Below are 12,293 nucleotides of genomic sequence, written 5' to 3' on the forward strand. Positions count from 1 at the left end.
GGATGGCGTATCGCTGCAGAATGCTGTGGCAAGCCATGCTGGTTAAGTGTGCCTTGAATTCTAAATAAAATCACTGACAGTGTCACCAGCAAAGCACCCCCACACAATCACACCTCCCCCTCCATGCTTCATGGTGGGAACCACACATGCGGGGATCATCTGTTCACCTACACTCTCACAAAGACACGGCGGTTGGAACCAAAAATCTCAAATTTGGACTTATCAGACCAAAGGACAGATTTCCACCTGTCTAATGTCCATTGCTTATATTTCTTGGCCCAAGCAAGTCTCTTCTTCTTATTGGTGTCCTTTAATAGTGGTTTCTTTTCAGCAATTCGACCATGAAGGCCTAATTCACAGTCTCCTCTGAACAGCTGATGTTGAAATGTGTCTGTTACTTGAACTCTGTGAAGTATTTATTTGGGCTGCACTCTGAGGTGCAGTTAACTCTAATGAACTGATCTTCTGCAGCAGAGGTAACTAACTCTCTGTCTTCCTTTCCTGTGGTGGTCCTCATGAGAGCCAGTTTCATCATAGCGCTTGATGATTTTTGTGACTACACTTGAAGAAACTTTCAAAGTTCTTGAAATGTTCCGTATTGACTGAACTTCATGTCTTAAAGTAAGGATGGACTGTAATTGCTCTTTGCTTGTTTGAGCTGTTCCTGCTGTAACGGATGTGAAATGGCTAGCTAGTTAGCGGGTACGCGCTAATAGCGTTTCAATCAGTTACGTCACTTGCTCTGAAACCTAGAAGTAGTGTTTCCCCTTGCTCTGCAAGGGCCGCGGCTTTTGTGGAGCGATGGGTAACGACGCTTCGTGGGTGAATGTTGTTGATGTGTGCAGAGGGTCCCTGGTTCGCGCCCGTGTCGGGGGGAGGGAACGGTTTAAAGTTATACTGTTACATTGATGCTGTTGACCCGGATCACTGGTTGCTGCGGAAAGGGAGGAGGTTGAAAGGGGAGTGAGTGTAACGGATGTGAAATGGCTAGCTAGTTAGCGGGTACGCGCTAATAGCGTTTCAATCAGTTACGTCACTTGCTCTGAAACCTAGAAGTAGTGTTGCCCCTTGCTCTGCAAGGGCCGCGGCTTTTGTGGAGCGATGGGTAACGACGCTTCGTGGGTGACCGTTGTTGATGTGTGCAGAAGGTCCCTGGTTCGCGCCCGTGTCGGGGCGAGGGGACGGTCTAAAGTTACACTGCCATAATATGGACTTGGTCTTTTACCAAATAGGGCTATCTTCTGTATACCACCCCTACCTTTTTACAGCACAACTGATTGTCTCAAACGCATTAAGAAGGAAAGAAATTCCACAAATTAACTTTTAACAAGGCACACCTGTTAATTGAAATGCATTCCAGGTGACTTCCTCCTGAAGCTGGTTGAGAGAATGCTAAGAGTGTGCAAAGCTGTCATCAAGGCAACGGGTGACTACTTTGAAGAGTCTCAAATATAAAGTATATATATGTATATTTGTTTAACACTTCTTTGGTTACTACATGATTACATATGTGTTATTTCATAGTTTTGATGTCTTCACTATAATTCTACAATGTAGGTGTGTCCAAACTTTTGACTTGTACTGTATATATATGACATTTTCCATTAGAAACTGTAATTTCATTTATAGGGTAAATGAGTTGAAATTAAAGTGGAATTTCACCCTGGCATATAATTATTACTATATTAGCATTACTTTTTTGTCATAAACATAACAATTATCCAAACCGCAAGCTAGAACTAGCACATTTTCATTTCACTGGTAGAATCGGGAAGTTTTCGACTTTCTGTGTATTCCTCTGCTCATAGTGAACCACAAAGTCCGACATTCATAGCGAATGCAGATACGGTCCGCTAAGGTAGATGGCAATGTTGATGATGGCGTTGTGTACTTTAAACGAACAACACACAGCAGTCTCAGAACTCCTGAAGGCAAGTATTTTTGTTGTTGTTGTTGACAATGTTTGTTTTTAACAAACCTTTGTCATCATGCCTGTGAGGTGTTCTGTGACTGGCTGTGCTAATTACAAACAAGTGTGAAGATGTGTTATCTTTCACTATTCTACCTACCAGAGATTTACCCCGATGCGGCCAGTGGCTTGCAGATATCAAGAATGATGCCCCTTACGATGACCAAAGATTATCATAGGGATTCTCAGGCTGAACTGATATGATGGGGAATCCATTTCGACTGCAGCTGAGAAGTGATGCGATACCATACATTTTTTTCCCTTCACAACAAAACGGAAGATTCTCGATTACAGGTAACCTAACTGGATTTTATGATTTAGCTCATGGCTTTGAGTTCAACACAGGACTATAACATTAGCTAGCTAGCTAACGTTACAGTCCTGTATTGAACTCTGAAAGCCATCAGCTAAATCATATAGCTATCTTTTTTGGTATACACACTGTCAATCAATTTAACTTATGCCATAGTAGTCACTGCTAGACTGGTAGCTACCTTCAGCAGCAGAGTAAACATGTTTGTTCATTATATCTTTGACTGACGTTATCTAATACAAGCTAGCTAACGTTAGTAAATAAAAGTAACTCAATCTGGTAGGCATCTATTACACCCTTGCCTGGAAAACACTCTGTTACTAAAAAGGGAATTGTCGATATAGCTAACAAACTCTGTTTTTGTGTTGGTAGCAATGACGAACCTGTATAAATCATCTATGATTAGTTAGTTGGTTCTCAGTCAATTTCAGCTGGCTAGCAATCTTCCTGCCAATTTGATGACGCTAGTTAGCTAACATTAGTTGACAATATTGAAATGTCCATGTTAGGTGTGCTATGCTAGCCAGTTTAATACAATCAGTATGGTGGTTAAATTGTGTATTTTGTTGTAGATAGTACCAATATGTCCTACCAAGCTGACAGCTAATATTTACAGTAAGCATGGCATAAACATGAATTAGGTAGTGTTTGTGTTATGGTGTTAGAGGTAGCCACAGAGTACCTTCCTTCCAGACCATGTAATCAATTTAGTCTACCCCTCTTCTCTTTGTAAAACTCAGGTTATCTGGAGTCATTCCAGTGACAGTGCCCCGCTGAAAAATACCCCAAAGCGGCGGCATTTTGGGTACACGAGCATGAGGGAGGGGAAACCTTGTGGTTATGAAGCACAACAAGATTGTGGGACAGAAACCAGCAAGGGACACTGAAAGGTATAAAATCAAGACTACAACAGTAATGACACAATCACCTCATTCCTCTCTCTGTAGATTCTCAAAACACAATACAAAGACATGTCTACAAAAATCCCCTGCAAAGGGCTACTATTGACAAGAATGATCTGTCAGTCAATGGTCTGGGGGAGGTTTACAGACAGTACTTTGAGATGAGGAAGGGGATTTTGGTAGTGCATGGTTGTGCTTAGACAGTAAATGTATTGTTGTGTATGACAACAATTGAGAGATGCCATTTCTCCTCAATCTACCATACACGACAATTCATACTGTGTAAAAACTGCCATCCTAACTATGTTGACTGATATTTCCTCTCAAAATCAGCACCCATTGTCCCTAAACAATACGCTAGCCGGTCCCATTCAGTTGACACCTTTACCAACAAAGGCATGTTGCCCTATGTTCCTTCCACGAAACATGTAAAATGCTAACATCACAACCTTGTCTTTCCAGGAGATGTGCAAAACCAGCAAATCTTCTGCAAGAGGACCAAACAGTTGGTGGTTAAGAAGCCATACACCACTTTCCGCAGAACCTTACCCAGCTGGCCGTTCAGACAGGACAAGACCATTCGCTATAAGCACAAAGAGTCTCAGCTTCCCCAGCCCACCATGCCAAACACCATTGGCAGTGTACTGAAGCCGGATAAAGCCCAATTCTGATCTTTTTTTTCACTAATTGGTCTTTTGACCAATCAGATCAGTTCTGAAAAAGATCTGATGTGATTAAGACCAATTAGTGCAATAAAGATCAGAATTGGTCTGCCTGTGTAAATGCAGCCAGTGTGGCTCAGCATCAGACCATGTTGCACAAGGGTCTCCAACCCTGTTCCTGTAGAGCTACCCTCCTGTAGGTTTTCGCTCCAACCCCAGTTGTAACTAACCTGGTTCAGCTTATCAACCAGCTAAATGAAAACTTACAGGACGGTAGCTCTCCAGGAACAAAGTTGGAGAGCCCTGATGTAGAACCACTATAAAATAAATATGGATATTTTCTATCAATCATTGAAATTTGTCTGCCTTTATGGATTCACAGAAGATATTTATAAGCTGTACAGGGCTCTGTAGCATCAAACAAATGCTAAACATTCCGATATCCAAAGAATATTTGTCAAAATCTAAAATACAGGGAGTTTACACTGGTTAATGTTAACTGACGACATCTTGTCTATTTCAAGTGTTCTCTCATTGATCGAGAAAGGTGGGTGTCCACCACAAAGTGCTGCATGTCATGATAACATAACTGTCTAGATCAATGGGAGAAGACTTGAAAGACAAGATGGAGGCAAAAATACATACACATTTGTTGGATTACTTCATGGGGCTCATGAGTCAACTGCTTGAAATCCAGCATAATGTCTAACCCCTCGAGAGGGATACAGTTCGCGGGATACAGTTCTGCTACAATGACACATGCAGGCAAAGTAATTCTGTTTCTGTATCTAGAAATAACTCCAGGAATGCACCACACGGTATTGTCCCAAGACAAAAAAATATTGAACTGTGCCAGCATAACATTAACATTAGGGTTGAACATGCATACATGTGGACAGGCACAGATATTACATTACAACAATATCTAGCCTAATAGAAAGAAATATGGCATAACCCTCAACCTTTGCACAGTGACCAGACCATACAAATGAGCCTCGGTAGGTAGGCAGACAGTATCTACCTACAGCCATGTCTATCAGGCATGCTTAGGCAAATGTTTATTGTAAAACCAGCTTCAATTTTTGAGATTTGCAACATTCCATTTTTGTATTATTGTTTCTCCTCAAATGTTTGATAGTAAACCTAGATAAGTTAGCTGGCTTGCTGGATATAAAATAATTGTTCTTTACAGCTGTTTGGAATCCTATCTTGCATTATGCCTAGAATTTTGTGAAATTAAAATGCATCCATGGTCATGATCATAACCAATGTCAATCATCGTCAATCATGTTACATAGCTAGCTAGTAAAATGATTTACCGTTGCTGACACTAGACATGTTTGCTAACAGGTTACAAATGTAAAGCGAGGCGTATAAGTTAGCAGTCGCCAGGCTAACTAGCCAGCCAACTCCAGTCATGCTAACGTTTGCTGGTAAACCTAGCTTTAGGTGGCTGGTTGTAACCTTGTAGCTTGCCATATCTATGACTAAAACGAGAAGAGGTTTTACAATTGAGATACAAAAGATCTCTGATTGTAAAACCTTTTCTATTTTAGTCATAGATATGGCAACCGGTAGTTGTTTAGCTAACCTAGCTAGCCACCTAGCTAGGTTAGCAAACATAACCATTATTTGATTTTCTCCCACTGTAACAGTTTGTTAGCCAGAAATACACAATATGGGTTTCAGTAGATAAACTAAAGTTAGCTAGCTAGGTGGCTTGCAGGAAAAATAACTTACTTAGCTAGGCACCGTAATTTATCTGCCCTCTTGGTGCTTGCATTGTCTGTGTGCTTCTAACGTTAGCTAAATCCAACTCTTTGTTTCGAATCCTCTTCAGTCATTTCCAGTTATAAATATATAGTTAAATGTCACCATGTAGCTAATAGAACATTCTTCATCATCGAATTTGTGTTGATGAGAGGAATCACTTGAAGCCATTGCTTCTGGTCAGTACTTTCAGTTTTGCCAAAAGGATTGTATTAGTGTCCGCCTCCTTCTTAAAAAAAGTGCCCAACACAAGTTGTAGTCTCAGAGATCGTAAAAAATGTGTCTACTTGTATATTTAGCAATGAATCTGCCGATAGGAACATTGCTGAAAGACATCCAATGGTTCTATCGAACAAGTACAACCATATCTACATGCACAAAGATGTATAGTGCAATCAGTATAACATACAATCTTCACGAAACGCCACAAAGCAGATGTATTTTTAGATCTTGCACCCCCGTATCAATACACCGGAAGCCATCATGGAGTGTATCATTCACCGCCCGAAGCCAAACCTGCCTTCCTCCTGGTTAATTATGTGTGAAACACATCTCACTGTCCTAAAAATACCTTGGACATAATGAAAACAAGCTCAGACTCCCCCAGGGTGAACTTCCCCTTTAAATAGACAGAGAACAGAACTACCACAACTTTACTTTTGTTAGTACAGGCAGGGCGGAGTAACAGCTGGGGAGAAGTGTACAAAATCTGTCTTATTTCCATGTTTCTGGTTTGTAATCGTCGTTACTTTCAACAAATGTACTATCAAGTTTGTGTCGATTTTTGTTGATAACTCTGCAAAACATGGTTGACGTGCTGTTTTTTTCGCAAGGAGGTTGTTCTCCACGTTAGGAACTTGCTGACTTCATTACGTAATTCTAGTTTCTGTGTTATCTGAGAAAATGGGCGTGTTACTTTCACCCCATATTGCTTTCGTCCCGGCTCTCCCCTAGTTAATGAGCACTCTTTTATTATCTCTGTATTTCTCTGATGTTTCAGTTGGTGTCCAACATTGGTCCATATCAGAAACTTAGAGTGCAGATATTTAACTTTTATAGAACAGAATAGCATAACACCTCAGTCTGCCACATCTGTCACTCAAAAATCTGCCTACGCCAGAGTGGCTAAATATGACTTGTTGTATTACTGTTATTGTTCACAATACTGCTGAAAATAACCAGAGCACTACTACCTCACTTTGGTCATAATCGTAAAGGAGAATGGGAGAAGATGTTTTCACAAGGGTAGCACAGTTCACGAGAACCCAAGTCAGGTCTTTGTTGAAATAGAATGTTGAAGTGGAATATCAGTGGTCATCTGTATTAGAGTGCATCCCAAATGTCAACCCACTCATTTAGGACACTAATGTGCACCCAGGGCCCATAAGGCTGTGGTCAAAAGTAGTGTACTATATAGGGAATAGGATTGCCATTTGGGACACAGACTTTGGATGCACATTAGGTCATGCATTGTTACAGCTGGGTGGACTAATCTAGAGTGTTGATTAGGTTGGAGGCTGATGAAGGCCCCATTCCTCTTGCTATTGGACGGCTTCTAAGGACTCTGACTTACTTCAAGGGAAGAGTCAGGGTTTGAGTCAGGAGATGCTGAAGAACTCAGGGTGGATTCAGGACAGAGAGTGGAGGTGTCAGGGATCCTATTGGCTGGTGGTTCCATTCTCGGAAGCATCAGTCAGAATGACACATTTCTGTAGAGATGCTGATTGAATCTCCCAAACCCCCAAAATACGCAAATCACTTAATTTCAATTTGGAGCGAAATAAACAGAGCAAAAATAATTCATCCAAATCTAGAAAGAGCACTGGAGAGGTATAGCAAGATAGAGTCTGAACTGAAGAATTTCATTTTCAGTTTGCCATTGAGGACAGGCCATCAGATACTGAAAACCTATCCACTCAGTTGTGAAGTGAGCAAACAAACATATGAGGAGACTCAAGTTTCAAGTTTTATTAGTCGTACAGTATGTATGGGGTACACATGGTATACAGTGCATTCAGAAAGTATTCAGACCCCTTGACTTTTTACGCATTTTATTATGTTACAGCCTTATTCTAAAATAGAATATCCCATAATGACAAGGCAAAAACAGGTTTTTAGATATGTTAGCAAATTTATAAAAAATAAAACACTGAAATATTAAATTTACATAAGTATTCAGACCTTTACTCAGTACTTTGTTGAAACACCTCTGGCAGCGATTACAGCCTTGAGTCTTCTTGTGGATGACGTTACAAGCTTGGCACACCTGTATTTGGGGAGTTTTTCCCATTCTTCTCTGCAGATCCTCTCAAGCTCTGTCAGGTTGGATGGGGAGTATCGCTGCACAGCTATTTTCAGGTCTCTCCAGAGATGTTCGATCGGGTCCAGGCTCTGGCTGGGCCACTCAAGGACATTCAGAGACTTGTCCCGAACCCACTCCTTCATTGTCTTGGCTGTGTGCTTAGGGTCATTGTCCTGTTGGAAGGTGAACCTTCGCCCCAGTCTGATGTCCTGAGTGCTCTGGAACAGGTTTTCATCAAGGAGCTCTCTTTACTTTGCTTCGTTCATCTTTCCCTCGATCCTGACTAGTCTCACAGTTCCTGCCGCTGAAAAACATCCCCACAGCATGATGCTGCCATCACCAGGCTTCACCGTAGGTGTAGTGTCGTAGCTCTTATTATTTATTTATATAATAAGAAAGACTCTGAATACAAGAAATTGAACTGGAGCTTCAAATTTACTAAAACGAGTTAGTACCAGAATAACATAGAACAACACTGCGCATGACCAAGGGTGCTCCATTCTTAAAGGGGACATCAGTAATTAACAGAACATAACATTCCTTCTCTTAAACAATCAGAGTTACTTTTACCAAACCACAACTGAAACATTTCCCAGAACTTGTTGTAGTTATTTGCATCTTTTGATTTGAACTTGAACAGTTCATTTTTGTTTCTTTGTTTATAAGTCCAGTCTGTCTGGTGGACGGTGCCTTCGTTCTCGGTAGCGCCTAGGATTGTCTGGAGGCTCCTGAACATCCTCAGTGTGTGCTTGTTCCATTATAGCTTCTGCTATAGCAGCACCTTCATCAACACGTTCCCTTCTTTCAGCCTGGGGTCTCTTTACTGCCCCACCGTCCTCTACAGTTCCCTGTGTGTCTCTCTCAGGAGCTCTCTGTGCCTGTTATCTCTCGATTGTTGTGCTGTTTTCCGTGGAATACATTTGGTTAATGTGATGCCGCCACATTATGTCTGGGCTCACTTGAACCTGGTAAGTTCTGGGTCCCGTTTGTGTATGTACGGTCCCTCTTGTCCATTTCCCTCCCCTTCTGTAGTCTCGCACCATCACTTCCTGTCCTGTTTGGAGATGGCACTCCCTGCCACCGGAGAGCATCTTGGCTTGTTTGTTCAGCACTTCATTACGCCTGTTTGGCTTCATGATGTCCAGCTGTGTGCGGAGAGGCCTCCCGAACATCAGTGCGGCTCGGCTTTCATTTGTCGTGGCATGTGGGGTGTTTCCGTAGGAGGCAAGGAACTTGGCCAGTTTTGTTTGCAAAGTCCCTTCGTCTCGTTTTTCTGCACAGAGTCATTGCTTTAGGGTTTGCACAAAGCGTTCTGCCAGCCCATTGGTGGCAGGGTGGTACGGAGCTGAGGTTGAGTGTTTGATTCCATTTACTGACATGAATCTTGTAAACTCGTCACTTACAAAAGCTTGCGCGTTGTCCCTTACCAGCTGCAGCGGCGATCCGAAGCGTGCAAACATTGTTCTGAGACACTCTATCGTCTGAGCTGAGGTGGAGGAGTCAGTGCAAAACATCTCTGGCCATTTGGAATGGGCATCAACTATAACCAGAAACATGTGCTTCTCAAAGAGACCAGCCTAGTCCACATGAATTCTCTGCCATGGCTCTGTGGGCCATTCCCATGGGTGGACTGGGACAGGAGTAGGCATGTGAAGGGTTTCCAAACATCCGCTACAGTTCTTCGCCATGTTTTCTATCTGTTGATCCAGACCTGGCCACCAGAAGTGGCTCCTTGCGAGCAGCTTCGTTTTGACAATTCCAACATGACCTTCATGTAGTTGCTGCAAAACCTGATGTTGGCATTTCTGGGGTATCATGACTCTCATTCCCCACATCAAACATCCTTGGTACGTTCGAATTTCGTTTCTCTGCTGGAAATACAGAGTCAGCTCCTTTCTGCCTGTAGCTGGCCATCCTGGCATGGTGTAGGTGTACACTTTTGACAAGGTCACATCTTTCCTTGTCTCCTGTTTGATAACTGTGCTTGTGACCGGTAGTGCCTCGAGCTGAGCGGTATGGAAAATGTCCACTGCATCCACACTCCTTTGTCTTTCTCTTGCACACGGCAGTCTGGATAATCCATCTGCATTTGTGTGGAGGGACGACGGCTTAAACTCAATGTCATACATATGACTGGCAAGGAACAAGGCAAATCGCTGGAACCTGGCTGCTGTCATTGCCTTTCTTTGGACTGAAAATAGAAAGCAACAGCTGGTGATCCGTAACCAGTGTGAAACGCTTGCCATATAGGTATGCGTGGAATTTCTTGACGCCCCACACTAGTGCCAGTGCTTCTTTGTCGATTTGTGAGTAGTTTTTCTCTGCATCATTCAATGTTCGTGACGCAAATGCAACTGGCCTCTCTGACCCATCTTTCAGTGTGTGTGAAAGGACGTCCCCTAAGCCTTAAGGGGACGCATCACAAACCAACTTCACTGGCAGTTCAGGGTTGTAATGCATCAGGACCTGTTCAGATGTGATGAGCCGTTTTGCCTCAAGAAATGCATTTTCACACTGTTCTGTCCACCGCCATGTCCTATTCTTGATTACTGCTGAAAGGTTTGGGAGGAATCTTCTGTAGTAATTGATCAGTCCCGTAAAAGATCTCACTTCTGTGATATTTTGTGGTTGTGGTGCCTGTACCACTGCATCGATGTTGTCCTGTGTTTTGTGCAATCCCTTGCGGTCGATTTCATGTCCACAGAAGACAATCCTGTCTTTGAAGAACTCACACTTCTGTAAGTTTGCCTGTAGACCATTCTCTTTCAGTCTTTTCAGGACCACTTCCAGGTTAGCCAGGTGCTCTTTGTCGGTGCGTCTTGTTATGATCATGTCATCCAGGATACACTGGGTTCCTGGGATTTCTTGCAAAATCTGGTCAATAGTTTGTTGCCAAATGGCTGGGGCTGATGCAATGCCAAAAACCAGGCGGTTATACCTGTAAAGACCTTTGTGTGTGTTTATTGTCAGGTACTGTTTGGAGCTCTCTTCAACCGATAGCTGCAGGTAAACCTGTTTCAGATCGATTTTACAAGTGTTTCCCACCAGCTAGTGCAGCAAAGATGTCATCCAGACGTTGCAGGGGGTATTGGTCCACATGCAACATTGAATTCACAGTTACCTTGAAGTCCCCACACATTCTAACAGACCCGTCTTTCTTCACAATAGGAACTATGGGTGTGGCCCATTCGCTTCTATCCACTTTCGTCGGGATCCCTGTATCCTGCAAGCGATCGATTTCCGCTTCCACCTTTGGTCTCAGGGAGTATGGAACAGATCTGGCTTTGCAAAATGTTGGGGTTGCGTCATCTCTTAGTACAAGTTTGGCTGTGAAGCCTTTTACTGTTCCCATCTGATCACTGAACACTGTGTTGTATTTCTTCCGCAAGTGTTCCAGTGTTTGGTCTGTGCCTTTCTCTTTGGACTGGAACGTGTGCAGCATTTTCAAGTCACACCAGTTCAGCCTTATTTTTGAAAGCCATTCCCTGCCAAATAATGGTGGGCCAGTTCCAGGCACCACATACAGCTGTAACTGCTGTGTTTGCTCCCCATAACTCACTCTGACCTGCAACGCCCCCATTGGGCTCAATCTCTCTCCTGAGTAGGTCTTCAGCAACACATTTGTGTTCTTCAGCTTGATATTCTTGAAGTGCTCATTGTAGACAGTAGTGGAAATTATAGACACTGCAGATCCTGTGTCCAGCTCCATTTTGAGGAGTTTGCCTTCAATTTCTGGTGTCATCATATTATGCTACTGCTGGGAGAAGTCACTGTGTTTAATTCCATTGTACCAATTAATCGTTCATCTGAATCACTGCCACTGTTCTCTGCTAGTGAATTCACAGACCCTTTAATTTTCTCAGTTTTCCTGTTGTGACTGAATTTTGCTTTGCATGCTTTTTGAATGTGCCCCGTTCTACTGCATTTGTGACAAATTTCGTCTTTGAAACTGCAGTCCTCTGCTCTGTGACCATCTCTGTCACACCTGTTGCATTTTTCGGCAACACGGGGGCGCTGTCGGCTGCGTGAAAACTTGTGCAGGGAAGTTTGTGATAGGTCAGCTGTATTTGCGACTTCCATAGCCAAAGCAATTTCAACAGCCTTTGCAAACGTGAGGTCTGATTCTGTGAGCAAACGTTTTTGAATGTGTTCATGTTTCAGTCCACAAACAAATCTATCCCTTAATGTGTCATTTAGGTTCTCTCCAAACTGGCAATGTTCAGACAGTTTCTTCAACTCTGCTACATATGTACTAACACCCTCCCCCTCATTCTGATCTCTCTTGTGGAAACGAAAATGTTCCGCGATGAGGAGTGGTTTAGGTGATAGGTGATTTTGCAATATCTCCACAATCTCTGTGAATGTTTTATTGGAG

The 12,293-nt window shown here is 42.8% G+C and overlaps 1 protein-coding gene and 1 long non-coding RNA gene across 3 annotated transcripts in view; both read left to right on the top strand.

The window, feature by feature from the left end:
- Positions 1-12,293, top strand: part of LOC129824091 (potassium voltage-gated channel subfamily H member 2-like) — a 39,458-nt gene that overhangs the window by 10,219 nt on the left and 16,946 nt on the right. The window lies entirely within an intron of this gene.
- On the top strand, positions 1,808-4,203 carry LOC129824093 (uncharacterized). 2 transcript variants are annotated; one of them, XR_008754712.1, is made up of 4 exons: positions 1,841-1,858; positions 2,073-2,263; positions 3,023-3,172; positions 3,647-4,203. It is a non-coding gene; the product is annotated as an uncharacterized LOC129824093 (long non-coding RNA). The 2 variants fall into 2 exon arrangements; XR_008754711.1 differs by having other exon boundaries at positions 1,808-2,263.

Source organism: Salvelinus fontinalis, chromosome 26 (assembly GCF_029448725.1).
Source record: "Salvelinus fontinalis isolate EN_2023a chromosome 26, ASM2944872v1, whole genome shotgun sequence".
NCBI classification, from domain to species: domain Eukaryota; kingdom Metazoa; phylum Chordata; class Actinopteri; order Salmoniformes; family Salmonidae; genus Salvelinus; species Salvelinus fontinalis.